Raw genomic sequence first — 9,695 nt, forward strand, 5'->3', positions numbered from 1 at the left:
AGCACAACTTACAGCCAGTGTGTAATAAAGTCACAAGCACAACTTACAGCCAGTGAGTAATAAAGTCACAATCACAACTTACAGACAGTGTGTAATAAAGTCACAAGCACAACTTACAGCTAGTGAGTAATAAAGTCACAATCACAACTTAGTCAGTGAGTAATAAAGTCACAACCGCAACTTACAGCCAGTGTGTAATAAAGTCACAATCACAACTTACGGTCAGTTCGTAATAAAGTCGCAATCACAACTTCAACACGACGATTCGCAGTAATGAATCCATAAATGAAATGAAATGAAATGAAATGGGGTTTAACGTCATATGATACTGTTCTGCTCCTAAACTGGGCTAATGAAGACGGGCATACGCCATACAGTGTGCGATGAGTGAAATTTTGCCCGGGCAGCGGCACTACGGTCTACTCTTATATCGAATTCAAACTGCCAAGGGATCTTTTACGTGCACGCCAATGTCTACACGGGGCCTCGGTTGTTCGTCCCCGCACGACTAGACAGCCGTCCTTGTCAGGCCCTTCGTTCTGCATCACTGACAAGGGGAAACCACGCCGGAAAATCTGGATGAACTTTGTCGGCCAATGCGATGAATCCATAAGCAAAACCTACCCACAGTGATATGAGGCGCAATAACAAAGCAATAATAAGTAAAACTTACAATCAGTGAGCCGCAATAGTAAGTAAAATTTATAATCAGTGAGTCGAAATAATAAGTAAAACTTACAATCAGTGGGCCGCAATATTAAGTAAAATTTATAATCAGTGAGTCGAAATAATAAGTAAAACTTACAATCAGTGAGCCGCAATAATAAGTAAAATTTATAATCAGTGAGTCGGAATAATAAGTAAAACTTACAATCAGTGGGCCGCAATAATAAGTAAAATTTATAATCAGTCGCCGTATAAGTAAAAGCCTACATGCAGTGAGCCGCAGTTATGAATCAATAAAATCAGTGAGTCGCATTTATAAATCCATACAATAAGTGAGCCGCAGTGATGACGTAATAAGCAAAGGTTACAATCAGCGAGCCGCAACAATGGCGTAATAAGTTAACCTTACACACAAAGTAGTGAAAGCTATACACAGTGAGTCGCAGTAATAAAGTAGTTTAACTTACAGACAGTGAGCTGCAATAAGTTAAACTTACACACAATAAACCGCAGTAATAAAGAAATTCAATGAGCCGCAGTAATAAAGTGGTTAAACTTACACACAGTGAGCTGCAGTAATAAAGCAGTTAAACTTACAGACAGTGAGCTGCAATAAGTTAAACTTACACACAGTGAGCCACAGTAATAAAGTAATAAAACTTACACACAGTGAGCCGCTGTAATAAAGTAGTTAAACTTACAGACTGTGAGCTGCAATAAGTTAAACTTACACACAGTGAGCCACAGTAATAAAGTAGGAAAGCTTACACACAGTGAGTCGCAGTAATAAAGTAGTTAAACTTACAGACAGTGAGCTGCAATAAGTTAAACTTACACACAGTGAGCCACAGTAATAAAGTAATAAAACTTACACACAGTGAGCCGCTGTAATAAAGTGGTTAAACTTACACACAGTGAGCCGCAGTAATAAAGTAATAAACCCCAGCCAAACTTTTAACCAATGATCCACCACAAATATGACTTCCTGTTCTTCGTAAACTTCCCTGTAAATTCATACATGTATATAAATCAGGCGCAAAATTTAAGTTTTGTAAAACGTCCTAAATAAATAAATTATAGTAATCATTGTTCGAGAGAGAGAGAGAGAGAGAGAGAGAGAGAGAGAGAGAGATGGGGTTTAACGTCCATTAAAACCATATGTTAGTCCCGAAATGACCTTAACCCTTGAAGTTGGAATTCTAAATAAGAGTAGACCCCTAAGGCCGTTGTCCGGGCAAATATCCCTCATAGCCCATTGTGTGGCGTATGCCCGTCTTCATTGGCCCAGTCAGAGTGACGTGAACTGACCCCTGACGTGAACTTCCACTATAACTTGTCGGATCTCCATGTAGTGTTGGCCATCGAAAGTATAAAAAAACGAAACGAAATATAGATCTGTATTCTAATCAGATTGAATATGTATAGGCTAGTTTAACTTACAATCCATGGCCATTTATATCTGGGACTGACTTGTGAACCACCTACAATAAACGGGCTTGGTGCACGCCCACTCGACATACCACATCCTCCAGCTGTTATTCGGGGGTAGGGATTTGGGACAGCAAAAGCTGGAATAAAAGAATAAATTAAAATAGTTTTGCTGAGCTAATATTTATCATAATGTTTTATCATATAATATGGGGAGGAGGGGGCGAATGGTTAGCGCGTGCGTGTTGTATCATTAGGTCTGTCAATGAGTCAACTGGTGTGATTTCGATTCCCCGGCTGTACGTGACAGGGAGTGAGATCGCCAGTCCAACCTCGTGGGTTTTCTCCAGGTCATCCGGTTTTCCTTCCACTGCTAAAGACCCCTACGCGCAAGCGAATTATTGGAATAAAATTGAACCATTTGTTAGTCCCGAAATGACCCCCCTCTCTCTCTCTCTCTCTCTCTCTCACTCACAAACACACACTCTCTCTCTCTCTCTCTCTCTCTCTCCCGTTCTCACACACACACACACACTCTCTCTCTCTTCTGTAGATATGATGTTCCTGAATGTTGTAGCCTGATAGTTAGATTATTATAGAACTATATGTTGTTATTTGCACAGTGCTATAATGCACGAGATGTAGCCACAACCCGCTTTATTACCATATCATTTTATTCCGGCAGAACTATGGCTGAGTCTGGAAATTGTATACAAAGGGTGTTCTTTTTCAGAACCTGCCGAGTGAACCTGGGTCACCCTTGAGTGTGTTCACTGGAAGATGGTATTCAGTCGGAACTCGATCCGGAACTCTATTGCTGGGTGAAGGATACTCAATTGAGAATATTACAACCGGCCAACTTGCTCCGGGATCTGTCATGTGGCTAATCAGATGCGGATGCAATAGTGACACCCCATGCAGTACGCTTACTTGTAGATGCACCAGGGATGGCTTAGAATTTACAGTATTTTGCGCTTGTGCTGTCACAGGTTGAAGCCAGAAACACGACTAAAGGATTAAACTGAATGTTGCCTAGTTTGTTGGGGTTATTATCGTGTTTTGTGGGTAGAATTTGTTGTTTTTTTAAATGTTCAAAAAATAGCGTGTGCCCCCCCCACCACTCCTTTTCAGGACCACCCCATAGGCATGTATGTGGTGTTATCGTATCAGACAAATGCTCCTTTATCCAGAAATATATAGTTTGTTTCTAGATATAGTTTAGTTTGGTTTGGTGAAATGATGGCCCTCAACCACCGCTTACGGTCTGGAATTTTAGATTTTACTATCATCTAATCCCCCCACCCCCCACAACATAATAAATGATTCCAGTGTATTCCTTGACCCCAGAAACATACGGTTAGACACCAAAATTATCATCCTAGAATAAATACTATGGGGGTTATAGGGGATTATTTGAAGTGGCGGCCGTCTTGGACGCCATCTTGAATTTCTCAAAACGCTCAAGGGTGACCGAGGTTCACTCGGCAGATTCTGAAAGAGGACACACTAGGCTACTAAAATTGATCATAAAATTAACTTTGTAAACAATTTCCAGGTTCACTCGAAATATTGGGTTTGGCGACCGGACTATTTGGTACTATATCACATACTTTAATCTGAACGAAGTTAAGGCTGTCTGAAGATATATCGTTGATCGTGGATTATCATAGCAACGGTACTTGACAACGATTGTTCATTTATCGTTATTGTTTTTATATCTCGCGGGTGTTTAAATCCATTTAATTCTTGGCCATCCTATGGTCTCTATGGTCTAGAGACTTGATTACAGGCTTGTCATGTTAATAAATATCTGAATAATAAGTTATATAACATTTGAAGCCAAAAGAAAGACCTGCAATAGACGGGATTAGCTCTTACATAATGTATGTTGAAGAAGAAAATTTGGACTGGAAATACGAAACCTCATAATTGCTTCTAATAAGATTGTCCATTTTATCATTGATTTTTTATATCTCGCGGGTGTTTAAATCTATTTAAATCATGGCCACCCGATGATCTAGAGAGTTGATTATAGGCTTATCATGTTAATAAATATCTAAATAATAATTTATGGACTGGAAATACGTAACCCTATAATTCCTTTACTTTTTACTTTACCTGTTATCTATCTATGATTTCTTACTTTACTTTTTACTGTACTTTTACTTTACTTATTTAATTAATTTATTTATAGTTTATTTATAGTTTATTTATAATTTATTCATAGTTTATTCATAGTTTATTTATAATTTATTCATAGTTTATTTATTTATAATCTATTTATTTATTTATAGTTTATTTATAATTTATTCATAGTTTATTTATAATTTATTCATAGTTTATTTATAATTTATTCATTGTTTATTTATAATTTATTCATAGTTTATTTATTTATAATTTATTTATTTATAGTTTATTTATAATTTATTTATTTATAATTTATTTATTTATAATTTATTTATTTATAATTTATTCATAGTTTATTTATTTATAATTTATTTATTTATAGTTTATTTATAATTTATTTAAAGTTTATTTAAATATCTAAATAATAATTTATGGACTGGAAATACGTAACCCTATAATTCCTTTACTTTTTACTTTACCTGTTATCTATCTATGATTTCTTACTTTACTTTTTACTGTACTTTTACTTTACTTATTTAATTAATTTATTTATAGTTTATTTATAGTTTATTTATAATTTATTCATAGTTTATTCATAGTTTATTTATAATTTATTCATAGTTTATTTATTTATAATCTATTTATTTATTTATAGTTTATTTATAATTTATTCATAGTTTATTTATAATTTATTCATAGTTTATTTATAATTTATTCATTGTTTATTTATAATTTATTCATAGTTTATTTATTTATAATTTATTTATTTATAGTTTATTTATAATTTATTTATTTATAATTTATTTATTTATAATTTATTTATTTATAATTTATTTATTTATAATTTATTTATTTATAATTTATTCATAGTTTATTTATTTATAATTTATTTATTTATAGTTTATTTATAATTTATTTAAAGTTTATTTATAATTTATTTAAAGTTTATTTATAATTTATTTATTTATAATTTATTTATTTATACTTTATTTATTTATACTTTATTTATTTATAAATTATTTATAATTTATTTATTTATAAATTATTTATAATTTATTTATAATTTATTTATAGTTTATTTATAATTTATTTATAGTTTATTTATAGTTTATTTATTTATAATTTATTTATTTATAATTTATTTATTTATAGTTTATTTATAATTTATTTATTTATAGTTTATTTATAATTTATTCATAGTTTATTTATAATTCATTCATAGTTTATTTATTTATAATTTATTTATTTATAGTTTATTTATAATTTATTTATTTATAGTTTATTTATAATTTATTCATAGTTTATTTATAATTCATTCATAGTTTATTTATTTATAATTTATTTATTTATAATTTATTTATTTATAGTTTATTTATAATTTATTTATAGTTTATTTATAATTTATTTATAGTTTATTTATAATTTATTTATAATTTATTTATTTATAATTTATTTATTTATAATTTATTTATTTATAATTTATTTAGGGTGTGCACAACTCAAAACACTTAAAATTCCAGGATTTTTTCAGGAGTTATTTACCAGATTCCAAGGGTCCCTGTATATAATTCTACATCATAATGTATCTTTTTTTACGCTTGAAGAAGATTTTTTTTCCTGACTCGAAGAAATAAAGGATCTCATCAAATGAAAAAACAGGAGAACGGGAGATTTTTTTTTTCATCAAATAACTTCATTTTCATTCATCATTCTTAAGAACTTTATCAGTGCACTCAATTTTTGCTGTGTACAACAAACAGCAATTCTTTTTCGGATCAATATTTTTAATGACAGAAATAATTTTTTGAAAGATTTTGTGAAAAATGCTACCCAAAAACTCAAAATAAGTGCTTTTCAGTCATATCTGAGTGACGTCATAAGGGATATAGAATCGCTCGTAACAATTTTAAAACTGAAATCCTCAAATATTAGTCAGCTAAAACTTATAAAAATCGTAATAATTTGAACGATAATATATAAAATATTTAGTCTATGGCTGTAATCGCGTGAATGGGAATCCCTGGAAACGTGATTTCAGAGCGGTATTTTCCCGCTAGTGTTTCCTGTACATAAACGATAATTGCGCTTATATTTCGATAACTTTTAAGTCAGATTATCTGCATGTATTGAGATCGATATCAAATTATTATAATACTATTGCTAGTAATATAATGAGATGAAAAAGTAATCCAAAACCGCAGATTGAAAGTCGGTTGAATGTCAGTCAATGGCTTCCGATTTCACGCTAAAGTCACGTGGCGTGAAATGTTTTCTCTTCGACTTCGTGGGAGAATTGTCAAAATCGCATAGACGTTTACGACTACTAGCTATGGGGAAAAATGATTGTAATGGAAAGAACCTTGTACAGGTCTCTATTTTATCAGGTACGCTCATGCACCATGCTACCATTATAATATAATTTATTTATTCCAAACAATAATAATCACAAACACACATTGGGCTGTCAAGCATATTACCGGAATTAAAAGTTTCCGGTCAATCATGAGGTCGATTTACGAAACGAAAGTAAGTGAGTTTCTCTCTTTGGGAAAGTAAAAGTAGCATTGGCGTATGACCATTTTTCATGAGAAATTTCCTCCCGTGCGGGAGAAGGGCCGCGGAAAAAACAGGTTAGCTAACACACGAAACCACAAATGTTAATTTTCCAGGAGTTTCAAGGAGTAATCTTGTGTTTCCAGGATTTTCCAGTATTGGAAATCACATTTTTATTTTTCCAAGATTTTCAAGGAGTTTCAAGGAGTGTGCGAACCTTGTTATTTATAATTTATTTATTTATAATTTATTTATTAATAATTTATTTATTAATAATTTATTTATTTATAGTTTATTTATTTATAATTTATTTATTTATAATTTATTTATTGATTTATAATTTATTTATTTATAATTTATTTATTTATAGTTTATTTATTGATAGTTTATTTATTTATAATTTATTTATTTATAATTTATTTATTTATAGTTTATTTATTGATAGTTTATTTATTTATAATTTATTTATTTATAAATTATTTATTTATAGTTTATTTATTGATAGTTTATTTATTTATAATTTATTTATTAATAATTTATTTATTGATAATTTATTTATAATTTATTTATTTATAATTTATTTATTAATAATTTATTTATTGATAATTTATTTATTGATAGTTTATTTATTTATAATTTATTTATTTATAATTTATTGTTGGCTACTATATTGTCATCTGGCATAATTGACAACCACATTTATGCTTCGTCTTAATTGCCTCATCATAACTTCCTCTAAACAAAGCCACGTCGAAAAGAGAAACCCACCTTGGGAAACACATCAACAATATAACTAACCTATTGTATACAGGTCACAATTTTATGGAATACAAGTAATAGTTATATACCTTGTTTTCAAGGTGTATGGGTTGATACACCGTCTCTTTGCGAAAGGAGCCCCTCTCAAAAAAGAGACGGTGTATCAACCCATACACCGAGAAAACAAGGTATATAACTGACTTATACTAAATACTTTTATAAGTAATAATAGTAAAAGATTTGGATTATGTGCTGCGGATGAGTATAAGCCACGACAAAATGTGAAAGTGCGACTAGATATCAAAATGTAAAGAAATGTGAGACAAAATGTAAGAATATGACTGAGAGTGACGCACATTCGAAAAGTGCGGAGACCGTTGAAAATGATGACTCTTTTACCATAACATGTTCAAAACGGGTTGTAGATGTTCAAATAAATATGTAAATCAAGATTTTGTTATTTTTGTCCCTTTTCAACTGATACGCGGCCACTTTTCAACTGATACAGGGCCACGTTTCAAAAGTGACCGTGAAAAATGGCCGTGTATCGGTGTATACCCTCCCATTTTCACCAAAGTGTCGAGAAAAAGTATTGGTATAATTACTGCTTATTACTGAGCGACGTTTCGACTAGGCTTCTCATGAGCTTGATAAGGACTAGAGAAGCCTAGTCGAAACGTCGCTCAGTAATAAGCAGTAATTGTGTTCCATAGAACTGATAAAGACTAGAAAAGCCTAGTTGAAACGTCGCTCAGTAATAAGCAGTAATTGTATTGCATAGAATTGTGACCTGTATACTCTAGTTCAATTACTAAATGCCATTGAAACAGTTTATAACTAACCTGTTGCAGCCAGACAAAATAGAATGAGAACTTTGTTCATCCTTATTGGTAATCTACAATGAACCTCTGGACACCAGAAAACTTATTTTATAAGAAGAACCCTGAGAGAAACACCAGAAGTTTTTTTTTTAGCTTTCGTCCAAACGGTGTATTTTCACTGATAAGAACAAATTTGATATCTATATGTCGTTCGATGTACAATTTTATAATTATTATTCAGATATAACTGGATCTGTAAGTTTGCTTCGTCTATACCCAGAATAATAGCTGAAATGGAAGTGGCTTCTCACAACAACATGGTCGAAAAGCTCGACACTGCTTTGCCTGCTAATAATAGATAAACTTTAATATTACCAAATGGTTGACATTAAACAACAAATAAAGGCCAGTTGTTCTATAAATCTATTTCAGTTTTCTTTCCCTTTACAACACGTATTTTTAAAAACAGGGGAGGGATTTGGGTTAAGGTGGGATTGTTGGGAGTTGAATTAAGAGTCGTTAAAAGCGTATAAGGTCTGTCATTAAGTGACATGGTTTCGATCTCTTCCGTCAGTAGGCCTACATACCAAGAAGTAGAACTGACTGTCTAACGTCGTGGGTTTTTTTTCTGGTCCTCCTACATCTTCCCAATGCTAAAGACACCACTGCTGAATCATTTGATCGACAGACGGACATGTGGCGGCTATCTACATACATGAGTATATACTAGGACATTATTTAATTTAATCTATCTATTATATACTAGTATTTGTGACTGTCGTTTGTCTGTCTGTCTGTCTGTTCGGGGTTGGCGGCTACACTAGGTCTGCCCCGAGTCTGAAATTTGGGGTATAGGGGTAGCTCGGACCGGGGAGTAACATATGGCGTTAGTCTACCACTTCCGGTTTCGGAGTTATGACCCCGAGCGAAGCCGGGTATCCTGCTAGTACATTATTAATTGTAAACAGTACTCCATTACTATATTTGTTTTGATGTGGGTTATTAATCTATAGATGATGGGATGATTAACACCTTTTATTACCCAATAATACATTTTACAGTAGGTATCGCTTGTGTGATCAATTTCATAATCTACTGCGATATCTCCTTAGGAGATATCGCTTTACATGAATTTGATTGGTCAGTTAAAAAAGAACTACTTTTTTGTATTTTCAAACAACTTCTTTTTTTTATTAAAAATGCATTATTTTTATTTAATTGACTTTGATGGAAACACTGGGTCAATATAAAGGACTTTGCAATGGTTGAATTGCTGTCAAAAAATGATCTATCACTACGCCGTAATGTAATCTGGTTCAGTAAAAGTGAAGTCTATAGCAA

The sequence above is a fragment of the Patella vulgata genome, chromosome 2, assembly GCF_932274485.2.
Source record: "Patella vulgata chromosome 2, xgPatVulg1.2, whole genome shotgun sequence".
NCBI lineage: Eukaryota > Metazoa > Mollusca > Gastropoda > Patellidae > Patella > Patella vulgata.